Source organism: Orcinus orca, chromosome 13 (assembly GCF_937001465.1).
Source record: "Orcinus orca chromosome 13, mOrcOrc1.1, whole genome shotgun sequence".
Lineage (NCBI taxonomy): Eukaryota > Metazoa > Chordata > Mammalia > Artiodactyla > Delphinidae > Orcinus > Orcinus orca.
In genome coordinates, this window is record NC_064571.1 from 82,340,451 (window position 1) to 82,367,320 (window position 26,870).

The following is a 26,870-nucleotide window of genomic DNA, read 5'->3' on the forward strand; positions in this document are numbered from 1 at the left end:
GGTACATCTCTAAGGAATCTGGATTAAGGAATACAGAGAATGATAAATGATGAAGCAGAAAGACCATCTGAGTTCACGTTGTACATTAATACCCAGTCTGTTCACTCCCAGGAATTCCCTCCTATGAGTTTCTTTTCTTTTATGAGCCCCATATTTAGAAATATAATGTCTCCTGACTTCCACTTCTAGCAATACTAGAAGTGACAGACCAACATTTCCACTGTGCAAAACTAGAAAAGCCAGATCAAAAAATCCATCAGAGAAGTGCTGAGGCAGCTGAGAGCTGAGGAGTTGAAACCAGCGAGTGGAAGGACTCTTCCAGGAATACCATGGTTGATTAGGCTCCACAGAGCCCTGCCTATCTAATTTTGCTGTGCGCCATGGGAATTGCAGTCCCCCATCCTCTTAAGGTTTCATGCCAGACTCCTGGCCTCTGCTATTTCTGCGTCATCACTCTTGCACAGAAGAGACTGGCACTATTTCCGCATCTTTTGCTGACAGTCCTCACCTGCAGAGGATGTTACCACAGAGCTTCTCATGGATGCTGGTGCCGCCTCTCCCATGACCCTACTCTGTGCCTCTTTGGGGCAGGGGCATCGCCAGGTGCTGAGGTCCTTAGTCTGCTCGGGTGGCCATAACAAAATACCTCAGGCTGGGTGGCTTAAACAAACCTTTATTTTTTCCCACTTCTGGATGCTGGATGTTCATGGTCAAGTTTCAAGTGAATTTGATTTCTGGTGAGAGCTCTCTTCCTGGCTTGCATATGGTGACCTTCTCCCTGTGTCCTCACAAGATCATTCCTCTGTGTATACATGGGAAGAAAGAACACTGGCTGCCTTTGAATTTCTGCTTATAAATCAAGTTTGTCAAGCTTATGGTTATGTTAATACCCAGGTCCACATCAGCTGTTGATCGTTGGGGGAAAACATCAGGCTACCATATAAAAAGGAATGGTGCTACAAATTTTATCTTAAGGAGTCTTTCCAGGATCCACGTTTTATGGCTCTCATCATTGTATTTTGCTTCTCTCAGCTACACATACTCTAGATGTTTTTTTTCCATCTAAATCTCTTTCTCTAGACCACAGCTTAAGAGCCTGTATTAGTTTTCTGTAACAAGTTACCGCATGGTGGCTTAAAACAACAGAAATTTATTCTCTCATAGTTCTGGAGGACAACAGTTCAAAGTCAGGGTCACTGAGCTGAAATCACAGTGTCAGTCGTACCAAGATCCCTCTGGAGGCTCTAGAAATCTCCCAATGAGTACAGCCCTGGGGGCTGCCAATATTCCTTGGCTTATAGCCGCATCACTTTATTTCTGCATTCACCTTCCATGGCTCTCCCATCTGTGTGTCTGCTCTCACTTTGCCTCTCTCTGTAAAAGGAAACTTGTTATAGTTTTTAGCCGCCCCCCCATAATCTAAGATATCTCTTCATCTCAAAATCTTTAATCACATCTGTAGAATTTAACCATATAAGGGAACATTGACAGGTTCCATGGATTAAGACTTATTCTAGTTGGGGGTCACCACTAAGCTCACAAATCCTAGTCTCTTTTTTGTATAGCCATTCCCCTCCCTCTGTTGGTGTGCATTAGAGTTTGGGCTACTATAACATTGAACTCTCCATCCTCTTCTGGCCTTACGGAATCTGGACAGAGGTTCTGAGTGGCTTCTGCTTCATGCGAAAACAACCTCCTAAGCGTTCTTGGAAATGTGCTAATCATGTTACATGTAAATTACATGTGCATTGTCTACCCAGCCTGACCCTCAGGTCTTGAGACAGAAAGTCCATGCCTTGAGGTCAACTCCTCCCATCTCTCAGCAGGCAGTGTAATAATTACAAACATGGCCTCTGGTCCAGGGTTCTGGATTTAAATCTGGAATCTGCCATTTACTAGCTGTATGACCATGGGAAATGTTTAACTTCTCTATATTTCAAGTTTCTCATGGTAAAAGAGGGGTAATAGCAGGATATACTTTGTAAGATTGTTGTCGAGAATAAGTGAGTTAACATGTACAAATCATTTGAATCAGTACTTGTTCTACGAGTGTTGGCTCAGGAGATGATGATGATGATGATGACAGTTACATCTGGCTACTGTTCAGCCCTCCCCCAGGGCCCATGAGATGAATTAGCAGTTGTTCAATCACTAAAGAGGCACTGAGTCCTTTAAAAATTACCAGACTTTTGTATGTGATCTCTTAGTGTTGCTTTACAGTGATTTTTATTGCACAGTTTTGGGCATATGGTGTAGAGTAGTCCTTGCGAGCACAATTATTGGTATTGCTTAAACCTAACTCATCTGATGACTCTCAGCCTGGTTTATTCATCTGTGAAGTAGACAAACTAATCTCTATCACATGGATTCCTGTGGCAGTTAAATAAAGAAAGCCTAAAGGTATGGGGAACCTAGTAAGTGATCAGAAAATGGAAGCTATATATGTATCAGGGTTTTCTAGAGAAACAGAACCAATAGGATGGAGATTGGCTCCGATGTTTTGATCACTTACTAGGTTCCCCATTATATACATAACATATAATATATAAAATAAGATTTACCATGAGAGATTATTTCACACAATAATTATGGAGGGTGAGAAAGTCCCACGAGCAGCCATCTGCAAGCTGGACATTCAGGAAAGCCAGTGATGCAGTTCAGAGGCCTGAGGGTGGGAAAGCCAGTGGCATACATTCCAGTCCAAGTCTGAAGGCCTGAGAGCCAGGAATGCCAAGGGCAGGAGAAGATCAACATCCCAGCTAAGTAATCAGCAGATGCGAACACACCCTTCCTTCACCTATTTGTTCTATTCAGACCCTCCACAGATTGGATGATACCCACCAGCCCTGGGGAGGACCATCTGCTTTACTCAGCCCACAGAGTAAATGCTCATCTTATCCAGAAACACCCTCACAGACACACCCAGGCTAATGTTTAACCAGATATCTGGGCATCCCATGGCCCAGTGAAGTTGACACATAAATCATCACAAGTCTTGTTATTCATGTATGTTTTAGATACCACAAACGCTTCCAAATCAGGCATGACATATTCTTTACATTTGATATTATTTCTATATTTTATATCCTCTCTCTATATGTCTATCTACATATGTTTATAATCTTTTACACATAGATCTTAAAGTGACAAAAACTGTTGTTTCATTGTGTGAATCTAAATTGCTTCTTTGACAAACACAAAGGAAGAAGGAAAAGTATATGAAGAAGAAAAGGACAAAGACAGGCAGCAGCAGGGAGCAGTGGCGCAGATCTGCCCCTCTGCTGTATGTAGTCTGCTCCGTGTAAACTGTCTTCCTGTTATCCTTAAATCCTTTTTCTTTATGGCACAGTTAATTAAAGCCATCTGCTAGCCACTCTTGGTTAGCTGAGGCTAATCCCTGTTTACTGTAAATGTCTGAATGTGTAAGGAAACCTAAGGGTAGAGGGTGGTTGGTGAAAAAAACAACAAAAATACTTCCAAGAAAAGACTAAGGAAGCTTTATAATCACTAGTGTCCTTCTGGAAGTGAAAAATCATCGTACTTAATCCCACTAATGCCAGGGGTGTTGATTCATGCAAATGGCTGCCACATGTTCTACAAGATTGAGGTTGTATTTCTGTTGTAAATATGGTACCAATAAGTCCAGACAGTTCTACCTGCAACTCCACAGACTCCCGGAGAAGGAGCAGGTTCCTAGACCTCTCCGGACCTGCAGGAGGCAGACACACCTGGTCTCAGCAGGAAGGATAACTCTAGCTGGAGCTGCTGGACTGGATCTGCAGCAGGAACGCGACACCCCTCCTTGAGTCCTTTAAATGCCAGGCACAAATGTCACCTGGCTGTGGTATTCTGTCCTGTCATTCCTTGCTGCACATGTGTGGGGTCCTTTTCCACAAGGGATGACCTAAAACAAATGTCCAGTCAAAATCCAACATGAGACAGACAGATTCCAAATCTCAAATGGCCTCAACTGCTTTTGCAGCTGTTTCAGGAAAATTCTTCCCCTACTGACACCAATAGCTCCCTTCTGTCCCCCACTTTTTAAATATTAAATCCTCCCTTCTAGCTCAAGTGACCCTTCAGGCTACGACCTCCTTGCTACCCCCTTCATGTCCACCCTCTCATTAATTCTCCTTTCTTCTCTGGAAAAGCTCAGGGAGAGATGAGTTTTCCAAAGTTCTGCTGTTTCTCTTGAAACCTCATGCCCACCTCCTTTGTCAATAAAAACCTTTGTGTGAGAGAAACAAAAGGACATCTGACTCAGTGAAAAAAAGGAGGGCTTTGATTAGAGATCAAGATGGGTTTACATGCTGTTCCTGCCACTAGCTATTTATGCGACGTTGGGCACAGAATTCCCTGGAGTAGTGCAGCACACAGCCTGTACCACCCATCTGTTGTGTCTGAGTCATGATTCCACATCCACAAAATCGGGGTGATACTACCTTACTCATACAATTACGGTGAAAAATATACCTACTGTGAAAACGATCCAGTAATAAAAAAGCAAAGGATGACATTAATATCACTGCCAATTTTGTTAGAAATGTTCATGAAATTTGCAATAAAATAGGTAGCTTTCCTTTGAAAGCTTGTTTTGTTTTGGGTTTTGTAAAGACATGAACGCGTCATATGATGTAAAAATTCAAGGATATCATCCAGTCCAATATCCTTATTGATTATTTGTCTTGAACTAGATTGTTTAGGAAAGGAACTTAATGACTTTCTGAGTACCTGGCTTCAGTGTTTTGGTTTGTAATTGATTGTCTAGGTATAATCATAATATCTCTTTCTATTATTACCCAGGGTTTGGTTTAGATTATTTGAATGCAGACCCTTTCACACCCTACCACTGGCTGAAGAGAGTGAAGGAAGTGGGGACATGCAGGGGGCGCAGTGGTTCCCTCTGAACGTAATCTGCAGAGCTGGCTTCTCTGAAACACATTTTTAAGGTCACAATTGACATGAAGAAATTTAAGTCCATGATGACCAGCTGTTAGAAGAAGCAGCGTGCCACATGTAGCTGGAACATGGCTGGTTAGATTCTGAGATACATAGAGATGGCCATCAAGATGCAGCTCCTTTGGGGGCTCTGTTTTCTCACCAACTGCAGATTCAGGGTCGTGATATTAGAGTAAACTTGGCCTCTGCCACTGGGCTTTCCCCCATGAGCGCTATCTGTGTTGGTTGTTATTGGGACAAATTAATATGCTTCTCCCTTCCTTCCTTTCCAGGCGGCTTCTCAATCTGCTTCGCAAACACAGAGTTTAGTTTTCCTAAAGGGCTCATCCTCCCATGTGTCTCTTTCTCTTATAAACTCAAGATGGGTGTGTTTTGGATGCTCGTCTCTCTGTCTGGAGGCAGCTTACACTGCACAGTGTACAAAGAGCTCTAAAAATGGGAGCTCTTAGTGTTCAATATTATCAAGTGGCCTGAGAGGGCAAGGAGAAGCCACAGTGCCTTGAATGGCCTGGCTTCAAAAGTCATGCACTCTCACCTCCACCGTACACCACTGGTCACACAGTTTGTGAGGAGACTACACAGGGTGTGGATACCAGGAGGTGGGATCACTGCGGGGCACTGGGAGGCTGGCTACTGCACATGTTGTCACACTTTTTAAAACTGGCTTCTAAAATAGTCTTTATAAGTTCAAATAGTTGTAGATACTATATTTTTGTGTATTATATAGTATTCAAATATAGAGTTATATTAATATTACTGTGGAAATATAAATACATTATAATGAAAATCTTGGATCTGTGGGGTTAGCTCACTCAATATATGGAATATGTTTACCATAAAATCAATATTTTTAAAGTTCAAATAAAATGTTAATATGCATTGCTGTCAAAACCTGATGCTCATTCTGACGAAAAAGAAAGAGAGAGATGGAGGGAGAGAGAGAGAGAGGGAGAGAGAGAGACAGCAGGCCTTCCTGTGCGTTTGCTACCTAGATTCAGGAAGGCTCTGTTTTGCTGTTTCTTATGGGCACTCTCTTTGCTTTGGACGAAAAGGCTGTACCCTTCAGAGACATGCATTTACAAATTAGCCCTTTGTTTTAAGTCTGGAATATTTTTTACACTTTGGGACAAGGCACCGTAAAATGATTCCGAATGGGCATATCTGACGCAGGAGAAGGGCAGTTATGGAAGCTGGTGGGAGAGGAGGCCCAGGTAGACCCTGGAAGCCCTTAAGCAGATCAGTGTCAGGAAAGTGTACATATGAATATTGTGCATCTGAACATTGATTAACTGAAAGCTGTCCTCACCCTGACATCTTTGGAAGGTGTCAGTGGTACACATGCCCCAGTTTGAAAGCACAGCCTCGCGTTACTGAGTATAGTTCTGAGTACAACGTGGAGATTACATTAGATGTGCTCACTGAGTGCCTCTCAGGGATGTTTAATTCTCAGAGCAAAGTTCCCATAACTGCCTTGTTATAGTGCAAAGAAGAGCTTCTTTATCTTGGGCTTCTCCACTCTTCACACTGGAACCGAGTATCCTGTGCCTTTAACTCCAGCATTTGATCCAGCGCTGGCTCAGAGCAGGCCACTGATGGGACCTGAGTGGCATCACCCAGCCACCCCTTCCTTCCATCCTCCCATACATCTGTGGTGACATCATTGATCAACTGACACATTTTCCAGCTGAGCTGACATGTGGCCTCAGAATCCTTCTCAACACACCCCAGGTGGTCCTCTCTGTCTATCAAATTTAGGACATCAGTTAGTTTCTATTTCGTTATCTGGGTAGCTGGCCCATTGATATAATGTAAGTAATACATAACCGTGTGACAATCTCTAACTACACAGAACTAGAAGCTAATAAGTCTCAGTATCACTTTCACTGCATTCTACTGGCCAGGGCAAGTCATAGGGGTGGGGCCTTTTCAAGGCAGTTTTGGTTTTTATGAGTGCAGGGTTTCCCAGGAAGGCACACAGGGCATAGTTGGAACCTGCAGGGTAGACTGTGTGGCTTCCAGTGGGTGGAGGGGAGCAGGTGTGGGTCCTGGTGGAGGGGCAGGGTGAGGATGGATTGGGATGCTCTGTGCATCAGGGGCAGCTCAGAGGATGGCACACCAGGTGGAGATGCTGTACCCACTCTTCCCAGAGGGAGTCAGATCTCGTGGGATCTCGGGAATTCTAAGGGAGCTGGCGGGAGAATCCTGGGATGAGAAACACCTGGGTGCCCCACGGGCAGGAGGAAATTGTAGTGGGAATGGAAATTGCAGCAATGCTTTAAAGGAGAGGCTACAAAGTCATCTTGCAAGGGACATGGATTCAGGGAGGAGAGGGATGTAGGCCAACTTCTGACATCTGCTTTCTGCACAAGTGGGCATTTTACTCTCTGGGCTCCCCTGCCAGACCGGCCTCTGCGGTGACTATTGTTGAAGGGAAATATGCGTGTCGGGGCCCAGTGTAATTGCTTTTTGGATTGGAAGATGAATCATCTAAACCCCCGACCTCAAAGAGTTCACAGGTAAATAAATAATGAAAAGAACTCAGTTCGCAAGGTGTTAGGTGGCTTCTGCTCTGTGACAATGGCTCTACCTGGCAGCAGAGAGACAAAGATGACTGTGATCCAGCCTGTCACCTGCAGAAACAGAGAAGAAAGGAAAGAAACAGGAGCACGAGGGCTTTCTTCGTCTGTAAGAGAGTTGGTCATAGAAGTACCTGGTGTTTCTTAATGCTCTGTTTTCCTCATTTGCCCATCACTGTCTTTAAGGCAAGGAGCAAAGTACAGATTTTGTAAGAAGCATATTAGAGAGAGAAGGGGGAAGGCCAGACGTGAGTGTCCATTGGTGGATTGCTGTATATTAGTTCGTTTCTCAGCTGGTGAAACGGGCCTTCTGTACTGAGCCTGGTTTGTCCTCTTCTAAATCTCCAGTGCAGATGAGAGTGTATGGCCTGAATTTTGCCTCAGGAGAAGGAACGGTCTGTATCCCACGATGCCGGGGGAGGGGGTGGCTCAGAAATTCAGCGGAACCACCCTGCTACCAGCATTGACTGTCAAACTATGTTGAGGATCTAAACCTGGCACTGTTTAATATACCTGGTATTAAGTTATAAGCATTGAGTTTCATTTGCTTTGTATGCTGTATACATGTATGGTACATAGCAGATAATTATTATAAATGAGGCAATCTTCACTTTGGGAGCTGCAAAGAAAGAATATTTCTTGAGTTGAGCTATGGACATAACAGGTGCATAACACCCAAGGTACAGGTGCACTGAGACTTGTGCATCAGCTCACTCTTCAGGGACAGAAAGGGGGAACATCCCTGAGCTTCAGTTTCCTCATCTGTAACTCAAGAGATGTGCGATCATATCGGAGTCACTGGCATCTCTTATCTCTCCCCCAACTTCTGATTCTCTTATAGTCTATATTACAGTGAAAATTCCAAATGTCACCTATCAGTGGGATTGTTACAGCTTTTTTAAAACTTTTGAGGGCAGGGATCATGTCAGTATTACTCATAATTTGTCAGGAGCCCTCACCTAGCCCAGGATGGAGCACATAGTAGGTGTGAAATAGTTGTTGAATGGATGAACAAATCACTGAGGGTGATGAGGGCGGAACTGGAACAGTACACAGTGTTGGGGAGGAATCCGTGAATTCCTGGGCTGACAGTGAATCATGAAAGGGTGCTTCTTGCCAGCAACATCCCAGTTGTCAACAGAAGACAAATCCAAGCAGTGACATGACTCCTGTGACCCAGTCTTTTTGGAAATATCAGCCAGGCCACTTCCTCACGTCACATGGGACAGGCCCTGGGATTGGGCTCCTTTCACACCCTTAGGAATTCGAGCTCTTGTCTTCCCAGGGACCCTTAAATACAAGCCACATTGCTAATGTCCTCTGGGGAGCGGCTATGGGAACAACCTCGGGCCTTACAGGAAGGAAGGAGGTTCAGGGAAGGCCGTGACCCACAGTTATTTTAAGCCCAAGTTCTCTCAGTTCAAGAAGAGGCCACACTTCTAAGGCAGAGAAGCCTCAAACCTAGTATGGGTTTAATAGAAAGAATACAGGCTTGGGATTCGGGAAAGGTGGTCTCCATCTCACCTCAATGGCATTTGTGTCCTAGAGCTAGTCCCTTCCCGTACCTGAGCCTTGGGCTTTCAGCCTTTAACATTCATCTATTCACAAACTACTGAGAACCTAGTACATAGAGGAACAGCTCCAGGTGCTGAAGATTAGGTTATTAAAAAAAAAAAATCCTTTTTCCCATGAGAACTTTAGTGGCAGGAGACAAACAAATAAACAAATGGAAATAGAGTATGACAGGTGATGGCATATAGGGAAAAATAATAAAGCAGGGTACAAAGAATATAGGTGAGGGGAAGATTTGCTGTTTTATACATCCTGGTCAGGGATGGCGATTGGAAACGTGGTGTGAAGGATGTGATGGAGAGAGCTAGGGAGATACCTGGAGGGAGGGAGCTAGTAGGTGGGTATCCAGGCAAAGTGCATTCTGGGAGGTGCAGACTCTCACGGCAGGAGCATAGCTGTGTGTTCCTTTAAGGAATAGAAAGCAAATTAGCAGGGCTGGGAGGCCTCCACCAGGAGAGGAGTCGCTGTGAGTCATGGTCAGGACTTGGTATTTCCTTCTGAGTGAGATGGAAAGAAAGACGTGAGAGGATTTGGTCCATGGACTAAGAATAGACTCCAGGGTTGAAGCAGAGAGAACAATCAGGTGAAATCGATAGATTCTGCATATTTGACAGGATGGCTTATTGTTTTAATATGGAGTTTGAGAAAAAGAACATAGTTAAGTTTAACTAAAAAATTTTGAGCAACTGGAAAAATTCTGAGATTTTCTGGAACACATGAGATTGTAAAAAAAAAAGTCATTTACAAATATGGGGGAGTTCAGTTTTGGAATATTAATTTTAAGACGCCTATTACAAATCCAAATGAATGTGTTGAATTGACAGTTGGATATCTGAGTCCGGAGACCAGGAGAGAGTCCTTGGGGGACCAGGCTGTCTCTCAGAAGCAGGATGTCCTGCCTGAACCACAGAGCATAGAAAATGATTTGAGTGTCTGTTTTCTCAGTTCTCCCAAGGATTAGTCATGAATGCGGTACCCGATGCATGGGAGAGAGGTTAGTTCAGTACCTGCAATGCACGCTTTACCGCGGTGGTCTTCAAAGTGTGACCTGGTACCCAGCAGCACCACCTGAGAACTTATTAAACATGCAGGTTGTTGGAATGCCACCCCAGGCTTACTGAATCAGAAACTGAGGGGCAAGGAGCACATAATCAAGCCCTCCAATTATTTGAACCCCCAGCTTAATGCCTCAGGACACTGGGGTTTAATCTCTTTTGGACCCTGAGTAAGGAAGCCCTGAAACTATAAAATGAGGGGATCAGACTTACTGATACCCTGGAGGAGTGAAGTCTTTCTTCTCCTGTACCTTCTAACAGGGCAAGAGACTCCAATAAGACATTGGCTTTCATGTATTTGTCTGTTTCTAATCAGCTCATTGCATTCTGCACTTGCCTTGCCTCGCTGAGTAGTCAATAGTGAGGAGGCGCTTGTTGTACCTGAATTTAGCGCTGGAGGAGGTGACCGGAGACACAGTCATGAAGAGGATAGAAATAAATCATTTTTATCTTTTTGCTTCTGAAAATATCCTGTTGTATAGATGGCCACATTTTGAGGTCAAGCTTTTCCTCTCTCACTGACTTAGGATTTTATTTCGGTTTTATGTTTGTTTTTGTATTTACTATGATGTGTCTAGGTGTGGATTACTTTTTATTTTATTATATACTTGGCTTCTATCTGTGGGTTGATGTTTCCCATTGGTTATGAAAAATGATGAGCCAATTTTCTTCAGATAGCATCTCTTCTCCATTCTATCTCTTTTTCTGGAATTCTATTCAAATATATATTAAGCTCCCTTACTCTATGTTTCTTTTCTCTCCTCCATATTTTGCATAGTTTTATCTTTAGACATTTCATTTTATAAAACTTCTGGTCTTTCAATTTCAGAATTTTTTCTTGCTATGTCAAATCTGCATTTGATTTTTAAATTATACTTATTGTGTTTTTCATTTCAAGGTATTCTAATTGGCTCTTTTACAAAGCTGCAGTGTTACTTTTTCTAGTTTCTCTTTCCTGTAGCTATTTCAAAGTGTATCTGTTACCATTTTTTTTTTTTACTTAATTTATTTATTTTTGGCTGCGTTGGGTCTTCGTTGCTGCGCGCAGGCTTTCTCTAGTTGCAGCGAGCAGGGGCTACTCTTCATTGCAGTGTGGGGGATTCTCATTGCAGTGGCTTCTCTTGTTGCAGAGCACGGGCTCTAGGTGAGTGGGCTTCAGTAGTTGTGGCACGCAGGCTCAGTAGTTGTGGCACAGGGGCTTAGTTGCTCCGCGGCATGTGGGATCTTCCCGGAACAGGGCTCGAACCCATGTCCCCAGCATTGGCAGGCGGATTCTTAACCACTGCGCCACCAGGGAAGTCCTCTGTTACTTTTTTTTTTTTTTTTTTTTTTTTTTTTTTTGTGGTACGCGGGCCTCTCACTGTTTCGGCCTCTCCCGTATGCGGAGCATAGGCTCCAGACGCGCAGGCTCCGCGGCATGTGGGATCTTCCCGGACCGGGGCACGAACCCGTGTCCCCTGCATCGGCAGGCGGACTCTCAACCACTGCGCCACCAGGGAAGCCCTCTGTTACCTTTTTAAATAGACTAATTATAGTTGCTACTGTTTCTTATGTCTGGTAAGTCCAATATTTGATGTCTTTGCAGCTATTTTTCTGTTATGTGCAAGATAAAACATGCTCACGCAGTTCTGCCTTCCAAACAAGCATCTCTAATCAATCCATAATTATCAGCACCAACAGGTGGGGGGAAAAAAACTGGCTTCGACCAAATATTCTGCCCACCTCTGATCTAGGGGTTTTATCTTGCAGGGTAGCTCCTTTGAAGAGAGCCCCAAATTTATACTGACTAAATGTCAAGAAAGACAAAAGTTGGAATGAGTGGATGCATGTACACAAGAATGAGAGAGACAAAAATCTATCTTCAAATAAACCATAGTGAAAACCCTAAATCAAAAACTCTTCTAACAGCAAGGAAGAATGCTTTTAAAAGTAGGTTAACGTCCACCAAACGTCCAGCATGGGTTAGTCAGTTTAGAAATCAATTTAAATTATTCACCATCTGTCTTATAGTAGGGAATCTCTGCAGTTTATGAATAACAAAACTAAGGTTCAACTAATTTAGGTGATTTGGCCAGAGTTACAAAGTGGTAGATCTGAGTTTAGAACCCAGATCTAAAAGCAAAGTTCCTGTTTACTATTCCAGAGTCAAAGCTCTCAGCCCAGAAGGTGAGGCAGGATAAGGTGAAACCAAAATTATGAATCACTTCAACCAGAACGGAGAGATTGGAAGAGAAATGTATGTTGCGTAATTTAGGCGACCTCCTTGTTTGGGAAACTCTTCACTTTGTTTCCAAGGAAAATGTACTTCCTTTTGCCTCCGGCTGACTGCAGCAAGCCTTAGCAAGCTCCTGGGGCCTCCCAGTGTCCCCTCATATTGCGACTGGAAGAAAGCTGTAACACGAAGAAACCTTAAGAATGAGAAGCGTAAAGCATTTTGACATATTACTCACTTGCTCCCTCCTAAGGATTAATATATCAACATGAACCATATAGCTTTCTGACCCTTTGAGTCACTTCATACTAAATTTTATAAACGTGCAATTTTATAACTATAAAATACTAGAAATGATGCTTTTTATTTTATTGGAGAAGAAGCAGACCAGAGAAGATTTAATCACCTGTGTAAGATCACACAGATGGTCAGCAGTATATTGGGACTCTCTCCTTTGCTTATTTGTCTGTCTAATGTGTGTTTCTTTGTAGAGGATCATGCATATTCATTGCAAAAGCAAAACATTCCTTGCTTCTATATATTGAATTCTTCACTTCATTTTTGAATATTTCAGAAGTGTCTCCAGTAGACACCTAGGAGAAGATGAGTTTCCACCCGGGGCCAGGTCATCCCTATTGTCTCCTTGCTCCAAAGGTCAGGACTTGGAACTAAAAGCAAACTGCGTTATACTCTGGCTTCATTTCTTCCACTAAATTGCAATGAAAACTTGGCTTCTGTTTCCTAGTTTGTAAAGTGCATCCTATGTAAACTATTCGATTTCCAATGTTGCTTACTCTTCCCGTTACATCACTTTGATTTCATTTCAAATACTCTATTTGTGACTGACTATATGTCTTGTACCAGGTTTTGTGATAAGCAAAGATAATACAGAATGAATTATGCTCATTTCCTGCCCTTGAGGGACTTGAATTCAAGAGAGGAAAGCAGATCTGACAACATAATTTCCATATAGTGAATGCAATGTCCTTAGGTAATAAAACCAGAAATAACTTGTCTAATTCTCCCCTTTGACTATTCTTATCTGTGATAAAAACTTCAGACTAAGCCCTTAGAAAGCACATTGGAAAGGCAGAGCATCCTGTTTCAACACATACCAGTCATAAAATGAAGTCTCTCTTCAAACTCACTCCTTTCAATGGGCTAAGGCTTGCCAGCTGGGCACAGGGCATAGATTTCCGATGCTAACAGGATGTTGCAAGTACTCTGCACACAATGCCTTTAAGATCCCAGCGGAGTGATGGCTCCCCATTGAGAAACTTCTGTCAACCTTGCAGCTGTGCAATGGCCAACCCCTCCACCTCACCTCACAGTTAATGCAGACGAAATGCTTTCCTGTCTGGAAAGGGTGAGCTCATGCCCCAAGGACTGAAATGACTTCCAAGCAGTCCCCAGCTCCCAAAAACAACAGCCCTGCTCTGGGGGGAATTGCACAATACCTATCCTCACACGTTGGTGGAATCTCGGGGCAGGGACCCATGTTTGCCTTGTGTGTTTATACCTCAACTCTAATTGAAAACCAGTGTAGAAACACCCCATAGCTAGAATAAATCCATGATATAGTTTGTCCCATCCTCTTTCATTTCCAGTGGGGAAGCTTAGGCCCTGGGAAGAGATGTGACTTCCAAAGTCACTCAACAAGGCAGGACAGAGCCCAAGCTGGAACTCTTGTTGTCTGGCTTAAATTTGATGCTATTTCTGTGGACCTTTATTTATTTATTTATTTATTTATTTATTGGCCGTACCGTGCGGCATGTGGGATCTTAGTTCCCCAACCAGGGATCGAACCCACACCCCCTGCATTGGAAGCGTGGAGTCTTAACCACTGGACCACCAGGCAAGTTCCTGAGAGCTATTTCCAAAACTGCACACAGCTTCTAGAATGACCTCCGTCCTTTGAGTTCCCTGGAATACACCGTGTTTTAAAGAAGGCAGCTAACAGCTGAAGCTTTTCTCAGCCCTTCCTTTTCCTGCTTCTCAACTCTTGCCTCAAACTCTGATATGGCTCATCTGCAAAGCAGTGCGACTAATCCTGACTTCTGTCCGTTATGGATTTTTACATTAACTTTGATATTTTAAAATATTGCATTCCAATATTTTTTATCATGATCATTGAGGGTTTGGGGTACCTGCTTGAATGTCGTGTCCAAGACGAGTGCCTTGTGGCCTCAGCCTAGTCCCAGCCCTGTTTCTAGTTCCTAGGCACCTTTCTGTAGAGTAGTAGCTGGCAAACTGCTCAACGGTGGCACAGGGTCTAAGATGGACACCTCATGGGAAGAGCTGATAGAGAAGCTTCTGAAGAAGAACCAGGAGGTGCTCAGGGGGCTGGTCTCCTCCAGGACCACAGATACAAAGAAGGAGCACATGAGGATGTGCTCTTCTAGTTGCAAAGCCAGCTGTTGGAAAATCTCCAAAAGCCACTTGCAAACCCGCTACTGTAGAACCTCAGGGATGGGGGGCAGCCCCCCAAATCTGAATCCAAATTCAGTAGTAGGGAGCTTAAATCTGTAAGGAAGTGGGGATGGTCTTCACTGGCTACACCTTCTACACTTTGGCTCTATAACAGGCTGGGTAGCTTTGAAAGTCATCGGCCTCTATCACGAAGCTACATCATGTCCTGAGGAAGGTGTGCTGGGGACCAGCCAGTCAGAGGAAGGCATTCACCCATGGGCAGGTGGGGAGGTGGGCTGCCATGCTGGCCATTAGGTTGACCTCAACTTGACTGACCTGGGATTGCAGCCTCCACAGTGTTGCTCCTACTTTAGCTCTTCTCAGCCTGGATGGGGTCCTTTAATGATCTGGCTACTTGTGTTATTTATTTATTTTTTTTCCACCAGTGGAAGTGAACTTCTTGAGGGCTTTCTCAGCTCACTATTACCAGCCTGGAGCAGATGCTCAATATGCAGGACTGAATAAAGGGAAGAAATGAATTGAACCAAATCAGCATACTTTTTCTGTAAAGGATCAGAAAGTAAATATTTTAGTGCTGAGGGCCATAGGATATCTCTCACAATTTTGCCCCTGCAACAGCCTTAGACAATGAATGGTATGTGAGTGGGTGTAGCTGTGTTACAATAGTTTATTTATGGTCACCAAAATTTGAATTTCATAAGATGTTCATGTTTCATAAAATGTTATTTTTTAGATTTTTTTTCAACATTTAAAAATATGAAAAAATTCTTAGCTCCTGAGCTACTTTGCCAATCCCTGGGTTAAACCAACAAACCTTGTACACTCCACACCCATTAAAAACTATTCTTATATTTCAGGCTGAATTCAAGCCAAATGCCACCTTTCCCAGAAATATTGGCAGTTTAATAAAATAAGAATCCCTAGGAAATGTAAATAATTATGAAGAAAATGGTGTTCATCTGCTGAAGGAATGATAAACGTCAGGATACAAAGACTAGGAAGAGACATTCATTGAGATTTGTTGGGTGATTAGGTTAATTTGGGTTATTTGCTTGTTTTCATTATTGCTGCTGTTGTTTGTGTGTTTTGGTTTTTGTTTGTTTGGGTTTTGTCTTGTTTCGTTTTCTTTTGCAAGAAGGACTTGCCAGAGCTAAGGAATTCCATTAATTCATTGTGTTTCTCTATCAGCTAATAGACTCCCTTATTACATGGGGCTTTGTAGTTTATTAGGTAAATTATTTTTTCACGTAACCCATCCAACAATTCTGTCGAGTAAACAGAGCAAATACTATTAGGATAGCTAAGTTATGGATGAAGATTGGAAAGTCTTAGGTACTTGATAAAACTCAGAGCTAGTATGTAATCGAGTCAGTATTGAACCCCCAGTCCTGTGGTCCAGTTTGGTGCCATTGCCTTCTTATCACACTGTCTCCTGCTGGCAACACCCTCGAATAGGTACCATGGAAGATACGGAGGTGAGTAAGTTATGAGGCAGGAGAGAGAGACACCCCCAATTACAGAGCAAAGTGAAAGGGGCAGTAGCCAGCAACTCTGGCAGCCCCGGGGTCTGTAAGGGTGCTGGCCTCCGTGATGATGGAGGGGCTCCGCCTTGGAAAGAAAGCTGGCGACCCCTGTGCCATAGGTGATTGCAGGACTGAGGTGGTAACCAGCGCACTGGAAAATTATAGCCACGGAGTGCACCAGTGGACAGAGTTCCAGAACTTTCCAAGTCCCTCCTTATTCCGACAAACTGAAGAGGCCAACAAGTAAATAGATAATGCTTATCTATAATGAGCTATACCTCATCGTGCGTGCTTTAACACCGCCAAGGGGTACGGTTCTCCCAAAGCAGCCAGATGTAGGGCAGCCCGTGCTTCAGGTATGTGCACCTGTGCGAACAGAGGAGGAGAATTTTCAGTGTAGAGCTGCCACGATAATAGCTGTAAATGTTTATTTTAAGTGTTCCTTTCCCAAGGTCTATAAACCCCATGCCATGAGAAAGCTGAAGGCATAACTATCTTGACTCACACCGGCCCAGAGGAGGGTTATTCACTAACTCTTTCTATTTGACCCAGCAACTCCTAATTGGTATAAACTAACATCATGTCCTATTAAATATTTACTGTGCCAGCTCATCTGTGTTTCTGAAAAGTAAGCCAGGGAGCCCGAGGTTGAAAATCTCGTCCTGCTACTCAGAGGCTATAATATTTCTCTGGCTTCAAAGCCCTGCTTTGTCAGGATCCAGAGTCTGAATTTAATGGCAAGAAATAAATCTTTAATAGGAAATTGCGTTGATCAGAGGATTCACTGAAGTAAGCCAGGACGTGGGCTGTGTGAACTCGGCTAGGAATTTCACCATGCATTTGAATACAACATGTCAAATAAACAGCGTCGTAAGTCTGACTAATAATAGACATATTAATAATCAGAAAACTTACTTTTTTGAGGCCACACTATGTGTCAGGAACAATACTTGTGCTCTATATACCTTAGCTTGAATGCTCACAGTGAGTCTGTAACATAGCCAACTTTATAAAAAGTTCAAGTTCAACTGCAGGGACCCTGAGAACAGACTACTTGCTTAAATCTTGGCTGTATGATCTTGGGAAAGGGAGACTAACAATAATAATAGTTTGCTCCTTGTGGCAGGTTGCATGCCCTCCTCCCCTACCCCAAAGATAAAATATGTCCACGTCAGTGTGAATGTGACCTTATTTGGAAAAAGTGTCTTTGCCAATGTAATTAGGTTAAGGATCTTGAGATGAAATCATCTTGGATTGTCTGGCTGGGCCCTAAATCCAATGACAAGTGTCCTTAGAAAAAGGCAGATCCACTCCCAGCTCTCTCTGCAGCTGTTGGCAGGCTCTGCCCCTCCCTGACTGTAGGCTGGAGACATCAGTTCCCTGCCACATGGGCCTCTCCGTGGAGCTAGTCACAATGTGGGCACTTGTTTCCCGAGCGTGAAGGCAGTGAGAGAGAGAGTGACAGAGACAGAGAGAGAAGTGAGAGGGAGTGAGAGACTCCACCAGCAGTCTGTTCCTGAAGCCACACCCGCATAGCTAGGTATTGGTTTAAGTGCACCCTGTGCTGGTACCGATATCTGCATTTGCTGTCTAGTGCTGTCTAAACATTCACCTCGAATTTAGAAGCTTAAAGCAACATATATTTATTGTCTCACAGTTTCTGTGGGCCAGTAATCCAGACACAGCTGGACTGCATACCTCTGACTCAGGATTTTGCACAAGGTTACACTCAAGGTGTTCCTGTGACTACAGTTATCTCAGAGCTCAACTGAGAGAGGATCTGCTTCTATTAGGGACTAAAATGCGCCCCCCACCCCTCCCAAATCCCTATGTTGAAGTCCTAACCACCAGTGCCTTAAGATGGGACTGGATTTGGAGAAAGAGCATTTAGGAGTTAATTAAGGTTAAATGAGGTCATAAAGGTGGAGCCCCACCGATCTCCCCAAGGGTAGGTGCCCTTATAAGAAGAGGGAGAGACACCAAGAACACACACACACACATACACACACACACACACACACACACACACAGGAAAGGCCATGTGAGGACCCAACAAGAAGGTGGCCATCTGCAAGTGGAGGAGAGAGGCCTCAGGAGAAACCAGACTTGCCGCCACCTTGATCTTGGACTTCCAGCCTCCAGAACTGTGAGAAAATGAATTTCTGTTGTTTAATTCACCAAGTCTACAGTTTTGGTTATGGCAGCCCCAGCAAATGAACATCGTTTCCAAGCTCACTGGCATGGCTGTGGGCATCCTCAGATCCCAGCTAGCTGTTGTTAGCTGGAGACATCAGTTTTCTGTCAGGTGGGCCTTTCCGTAGGGGAACTCACAGCATGGAACTGGCTTCCCTCAGAGTGTCCATGCCCACACGTGTAAGAGAGCGAGGGGGAGAGAAAAACAGAGACGGGGGAGAGATGAAAACCAGGGTCTTTTTATAACCTAATATCGGAAGTGGAATCCCCTTCCTTTGCTGTATTCAGCTCATTAGAAGTGGGTCACTAGGTTCAGCTCACAGCCGGGAGGAGAGGGCTAAACAGGGCAAGAAGCAGGAGGCAGGAATCACCGGGAGCCATGTGACCGTCCATCCCCCGCAGAGAGAACAAACGAAACGCTGAAAAATGTCAATCCTGTAACACTCGTAATGAAAACTGAATCGTGACTTTCCATAGTTCTCCAGTGCAATCCAGACTCCCTTCTGTGGCTTTAGGGTACTTCACGGTTGGATTCTGCTCACCTCCTTCTCTTACTAACTATCCTCCTTTTATCTTTACTCCTCAGATGCATTCAGTTCTTTCACACCTCAGGGAATTTGCCTTGCTTCTCCTTCTGTTTGGAGAGAGATCGTCCCCAGATGTTCCCAGAGGTTAGATCCTTCCTGTTAGGCCTCAAGATACCATCTGGGGAGTGACCTTCCTTCAATATCCCAAGGTTGTGGCCCCAACGCCCCACCACCTAAGGCACTCCTTATCTTATTACCTAATTTTATTTTCTCCGTCGCACTTACCTGTTTAGTGGTTGATCTATAGGCACTGTCTCTGGAATATATGCCGGTCACAGTCGGCTTGGTAACCTGGTGTCTGGAGCAGTACTAAACCTGCACTAGTCTTTCTTCAAACATGCTTCAACACTGTATGGAGAAGCTGGGGTGACTGAGAAAAGCCCAAATGCCAGGCTGGGGATCCAGGATGTTTTCGGAGGAGGCAATTTCTGACCAGGGCAGCAATAAGTTTCAAAGAAAGATCTAAAGGGATCTGGAAGCAGGTGGAAGAGTGATCCATGGGTGGACCCTGCAGACAGCTGGAATGCAGAGACAGGCCAGAGGCAATGGGGGACACTGACCCCGGGAAGGATGGGGCCTGTGCATTTTTTCATAGAAATTATTTTACGGAAATATTCTTACATGTTTGTGCCTGAGTAAACATGGCAGGAATCCAAATGAGTCTCTACTTTCCATTTTGAGTATCACAGGGTTCATGCCATTCCGCTTCTCACCAATTCTGACTCTTTCAAAAGAGAATGTCTACGTAATTACAGACATAAAAATAGATGGGACTTGTGCCACAGAGAGTAAGCCACTTTATCCCTTTGCTTTAAAACACTTTATGTCCCTGTGATCCCATGCATTTGGTACATAATCTGTTTGCACGTTTTGAACTCCCAGCAAAATGTATCATGTCTTTCCACTATGTAGTGAGTCATCAATAGTGTCCTTATATAAACACATCAAAAAAACAGGAAAAAAAATCTGAATCAGTGTTCCAATACCCTGGCCCGGCCCCTCACTTCTCTTTGTTTTCTATTTTTCTAAAGAGAAAGGGAAGAAGGAACAGAGAGAGACAGAGACAGGTTGCTTTTGATTTTCTCTTTCTGGAGTGGCCATTGTCGCTGGAGACAAAAACATTCTCCTGGCATGGCATTTAGAACAGGAAGTTTAAGCTACGTATAGCTGTGGTTTCTTAGCCTAGAGTTGGGCCAACATTTCCTTCCTTTTGGTGGCTCAGATCATATATTGTTAGAGCTACAGAGAAACCCACTTCAGCCTCAGTTTCCTGATCTGAATAAGGAAGTGGTTGAACTAGATAAGCTTGAAAAAACCAAGGTCTTAAAAGCCTGTGATTCTAAATACAAACACACACACACACACACAAATCAAGCAAGATTCTGGTTGGGGAACACTGTGCATTGTATATACTCAATAAACATTTGTTGATCTGATGTTGTTTGATCTTACCTAATCCAACATCATCTGCTTTCCATTTCCAAAAGCTTGTGGGGCGTTCAGCTTCTTATCCTCGCTAATTAATTCAATTCCATCTTTTCATGTGCAAAATGCTATGTGTGTACAGAAGAGGGAGGTCCAAGTTTAGCAGCAGCAGTGAAAAGGGAAGCTTCACAGAAGAGGTGATGGGTTCTGAGGCATAAGTAGAAGTTTGCCAAATAAAAAGAGATGAGGAAAGGCATCTGGGGCTAAAAGAATGATGTGTGCAAAAGCTCAGAGATACAAGAGAGTCTGGTGCACTAGAGAATCCTGGAATGTAAGAAAATCGAAGAGATAAACCAGGAACACAGACCGTAAAGAAAGGGGCCATGTGTGGGGTTTTGCCTGCCACTATCTGTTTCCATTTAGGTAGCATCACTTCAGTTGTTCTTCCGAAACTTCCTTGATCCTTCTCAGTGTCTGTGTGTCTGGAAAGGCTGACCCTGACCCCTGACTCTAGAGGGAGATGCTTGACCAGTTTGACCAGTTTGACCATGACATCCCTTCCATTCTCTGGGGTTTTCAAATCAAAGGTGAGCAAGTAACTCAAGTTGGGCCAATCCTACTCAATGGAATCAGGATTTCTGCTAAAGCAAATGGAAAAGTGAGACTGCTGTTCTGTTGGCATTACTAAACTGTCACCTGAAGCTGTAGGAGGCCATTTTACCAATACCTGCGGTGAGCCCACCTGGGAAGGAAGCCATCCTATAAGCAAAGCAGGGCCAAGAGGTTGAGATGCTTGGTGAAATGCTTTGTTCACGGAGCCGGGGTTTCTCAAAGGGAGAGCCACTGGCATTCTGGGTAAGGCAATTTCCCCTTGGGTGGAGTGTGCTGCCAGGTGCCAGACAGTCACATCCTTAGCCCCCATGGAAGTAGCCCCCCTCCTCCAATTGTGATAAGCAGAACTGTATTTCCAAATGGCCCCTAAGGAAGTGGTACTGCCTCAGGCAAGAAACTGACTTGGATGAAGTCATGCCTACTCTGAAGGTTCAAAGTCCATTTTTGTTTTGTTTTGGTTTGGTTTGGGTTGGGTTGGGTTTCTGTCACTTGCAAGTAAAATGGTCATAAGTACTTCAAAGAAGCAAGGGTTAAATGGTGAAGGTATTCTCTACTTGCATCATTTAGTATCTAATTCATGATTGAGTCTGTGTGTGTGTGTGTCTGTGTGTGTCTGTGTGTGTGTTGTACGTTTTGGGGATATGAGAACAGCAGAGGCAGGCATTGATGGTGAAACTAGACAAGCCTAATCTGAGGACTGCTAGCTGTCACTTCAATGTCAAAACCCTAAGGGCTAGGGAATTCCCTGATGGTCCAGTGGTTAGGACTCTGTGCTTTCACTGTCAAAGGTGCAGGTTCAATCCCTGCTCAGGCGGGGAACTAAGATCCCACAAGTCACAAGGCGTGGCCAAAAAAAAAAAAAAAAAATTCGAAGGGCTAAAAGAGAGGTGGATATAAAGAAAATTAGGAAGAACCAAATGCCAGGCAACTTAAGGAACTGCACCTTGACATAAAATAAGCTTTAAAAACTAGATACCAGGCAGGATGATAATTAAAATATTTAACAATTGATATAGTAAGAACGTGGAAATTTAAAAATGAACCTGTGTGTGTTCTTTAGAGAAACAGAACCAATAGGAGATATATACATCTCTACATCTCCTATTCCTTCTGTTTACATACAAATTTATTATAGGAATTGGCTCATGTGGTTACAGAGGCTGAGAGGTCTCCCAATCTGCTGCCTTCAAGCGGAAGAACTGGAAAGCTGATGGTGAAATGCAGTCCAGGTCCTAAGGCCTGAGAACCAGGGGGCTGGCAGTGTTAATCCCAGCGTCTCAAAGCCCAAGAACCAAGAGCTCCAATATCTGAGGGATGGAAAAGATGGGCGTCCCGGCTCAAGAAGACAGAGAGGGAATTTGCCCTTCCTTCACCTTTTTGTGCATTCGTGTTCCCAGCGATTGGATGATGCTGTCCACGTTGGTGAGAGTGGATATCTTCACTCAGCCGCATGCTAAATCAAACGCTAATCTCTTCCAGAACACCCTCACAAACATACCGAGAAATGGTGTTTTATCAGCTATTTGGACATCTCTTAGGTCAGTCAAGTTGACACATTAAAATTAACCATCACAGAACCCCATCAATAAGAATTGATGCCAATGGGTGAGAAACAGCTGACTGTTCTTCCTGCAGCCACGGACCTCAGTATTCTCACTAAGCCCTAACTGTTGTATCATAGCATCTTTACGTAACTCTGGTCTTCACAACAATCTCTATTAGGATTTTTTTTTCTTAAACAACCAAATCCTTTACAGTTTGCATCCTGGGTTCCAGGCCAGTGTGATGGTAAATGTACTTTCATCTTTTCTCACTGACTTTGCGTGTAGATTTTTTCTTTTTCTGTGTAATAAGCTGGCACAGATAACTTGATAAAGAAACTGGGAATAAGGAGGATAAATTTGATGATGGCTAAATAGGTATATATATCGTTTATAAAGTTTCTCTCTCTCTTGAGTTAGCTTCTGTTTTCTCATTCTTGTTCCTTTATTCTTATAAAGAAAAACATCAAGACTTTGCCTTGCTTGGAAAGCACTAAACCCTGTAACCTCTTTTTTCCCCTCATTTAAAAATGTGCCTTACTGGGCTTCCTTGGTGGCGCAGTGGTTGAGAGTCCGCCTGCCAACGCAGGGGACGCGGGTTCGTGCCCCAGTCCTGGAGGATCCCACGTGCCGCGGAGCGGCTGGGCCCGTGAGCCATGGCCGCTGGGCCTGTGTGTCTGGAGCCTGTGCTCCGCAACGGGAGAGGCCACAACAGTGAGAGCCCCGTGCAAAAAACAACAACAAAAAAAAACCCAAAAAATGTGCCTTACTACTTTCTCAAACGGTAAAAAAAATAACTACATTCTGGTTTCCTTCAGTTAGTTGCTTTCCCCTAAAATAATCCATTCACACAAAGGATCTCGTGAGCAATATATAATTTACTGGAGAGTGCCTAGAGCCAACAGAGGGTTTATACTGGCCTAGCGAACAGCAAATTGAAATCTCCCTTAGACATCTCCATAGTGCCAAAAATTCCCCATGGTGGAGGCTGGGTGGTGATTCTCTTCATTCTTTCACCTCTCTCCCTGCCTCTTCAGCTCTTTCTATTCTACCTTTAGTTTTCATATGACTGTCCAAACTCTTCTCTCCTGCATGAGGCAATGCAGGGCTGCCTTGCTCTATCTTTGTCTTGAAACTCACCCATCTACCCACTACCTTACCTGCCCAAATAAAAGGCCCCTCCACTTGCTAGGACCTATGCTATTTAGAAACAAGAGGCTTTAAGTAACAAAACTTATTATCTTCTCCCCTGCTGGATATTTCAGAATGTCTGTGTATTAGTTCAACAATGTTCCAAATTATTACAACCATGTTCCACTAAACAGAGATGTTAAACTGGTATTATACTATGCTTTTAAGCATAATCCTTTGGTGAAAGATAAGTGAAGCCATTGTCCGTGACTGTGCTCTACAATGTGATGTCTGTGACATGGTGCTTTCTCTTTCTGGCCTTACGTGCTGCTGACATTTTTATCCTAGTTTTTACCCCAGTCTCTCTACTCCCCCTGATTACAGCCTCCCAGCAAATTCAACTGCTTTTCAGCACATGAAGAGAAATGAGGAATTCAATTTTCAAAGTAGAAATACAATGGGATTTCCTGTTTGTTTCCCACAGGCAGTGGCCTTTTGAGGACAGGAGGCATATGTCTACTTTCCTGGTAATAAATCGTAGGTTATATAATGACACAAAATATTTGTGTTAAAGGAGAGTAACTGGTTCCCTGCTTTCCTTCTTAAGTATATTATCTGGCCCCATTCACTTTATAGAGAACGTCATCTTATCATTTATTCCTTTTTCTCATTAATTTAAAAATGTATACTGAGTATCGGTGCTATTCTAGATGTTATGTTTGGCATCAGAAATACCAAAGTGAATGTCCTGACCTCTGCTCCAAGGAAGGCTCAATCTAACCATGCAAGAGAAAAGACAAGCAAAGATCACTTATTAAAATTATGGATAATAATGTTTAGATGGTGATGATGATGACTTACATTCCTTGTACCAGGAACCATGGTAAACAATTGACCTTTATCTCATTTAATCCTCCCAACAATCCCACGAGGTGTGCACTGTTAATATTCCTATTATATCAGTGAGGTAACTAGAATTAAAGGGGATCCAGTAACTTGCCCTAAATCAGAAAGCTACCATGAGGTAAAGCCAGGAGTGAATTCCAGGTCTGTCTGAGACTAAGTCTAGGCTACTAACTCTTCCAGACGAAACGCTATAGAAAGGAACGAGGGGCTGGATCAGAACAGAGAGAGTAATAACTGCCCTTGCCTAGGAGCAGTCAGGGAAGGCTTCACAGAGGAGGTGGGATTTTTGCTGGCTCTGAAGGAAGAGCATTTTGTGGCAGAGTTGTGTAAGCAAGGGGAAGAGCAGCGTGGCCAAAGGCCATACTAAGGAAATGGGCAAAAACAGATACAGTTTTGGTAAGGAGGAATAAGTGAATGTGACAAGAGCTTGAGAGAATTCATCAGGTTGTCTGGAAGGTTGTCCTGCAGACAGTGTGGTCTCAGGTCCCAGCAGACTCCTGACAGCGCAGTCAACTGTACTCAGCGCTATCTATGAATGTCTGTCCAGCGCCACCAGCACCGCACAGGGCTAAGATGCAGAGAAATTGATAAACGAACTGACACAAAGAATCCCGTCACTCTCCACTCACATTCATCACCGAGTCTTGACATTTTTAGCTCCAAAGCACACCTCAAATACATCCACTTCCCTCAACTCTATTGTGTGCCCCCTAGTCAAAGCCCCTTTCCTTTCTTATCTAGGCTGTCATGACAGCCTCCTGAGTAGTGGTCAGCTCCCAAACTTGCCCCTCTCCAGGACAAGGTCCACCTACACCCCAACCAAGGAAAACCCTCTTCAAACCAGTGTGATGCTGCCACTCCTCTGACTCAAAACTTTGCACTTAAGGTAAAGTCCAAAAGCATCAACAGGATCCAAAGCCCTGTGGTCCTCCAGCATGTTGACATGCCAACACCCTTCCCGTCCCTGGCCTTCACCCACACTGTTCCCTCGATGCAGGGCTGCCCCCAGACTCTTCCTTTGCCTGAGTCCTGTTCAGCCTCCTTGGATTCATCACCCCTTCGTGGGAGCAGCCCTTTTCTGTCTCATCTCGATTTTGGTCTCCTTCATAGTCTGCCTCCTCTTCATAACACTGACCAGGGCTTGAACTGACATGTTCATTTGAGTCATTATTTGTACACCTTCCTCTAACGTAATTAGGACAGAAACCTTGTCGTGTTTGTGTCCACACTGTGTCCTCAGCGCCTACTGGCACAGCGCATGCTTCATGCAAGGACACGGTAAGTATATTTGCATGCATATTTAATGGACTAACTGGACAAATGAATGAGTACATGCTGGAATTTTAAAAAAATTTTTATTTGAATATAGTTGATTTACAATATTGTGTTAGTTTCAGGTGTACAGCAAAGTGAATTAGTTATATACATACATATATCCACTCCTTTTAAGATTCTTTTCCCATACAGGCCATTACAGAGTATGGAGTAGAGTTCCCTGTGCTATACAGTAGGTCCTTATTAGTTATCTATTTTATATATAGTAGTGTGTATGTGTCAATCCCAATCTCCCAATTTATCCCCCCCCTTACCCCCTGGTAACCATAAGTTTTTTTTCTACATCTGTGACTCTATTTCTGTTTTGTAGATAAGTTCATTTGTACCCTTTTTTTAGATTCCACACATCAGCGATATCATATGCTATTTGTCTTTCTCTGTCTGATTTACTTCACTCAGTGTGACAAATTCTTGTTTGAAAAACCCATCTTGAACCCTGAAAGCATCTTGCTCCTCCCTACGCAGAAAATGAACAGTTATCTTTGTTCCCCAAAGTGGATTTGGGTTTTGGAAAAAGCTCAGAGTCATCAGGAGGCAGGACTGTTAAGAAAAGCTCTGACCAGACTAGAGGAGACCCTGACACTGCCGATCAGGGGCCCCGTGAACCAGAGAAAAGGTTATCGTGTGGTCCCGGCAGGTCACTGATGGGGTCTATGCAGAAGAGGCATACTGCAGCTATTTCAGCAGTGGTTTCCCTAGAAAATCATTTCAAAGGCGGAGCCTCCATCTGTATGTGTGTTTTATCTGGTACATGTTGTAAGCGTCAGGCTCAGGATCTTCATTGTTAAATTGCCTTTTGCATAAACTGCAATT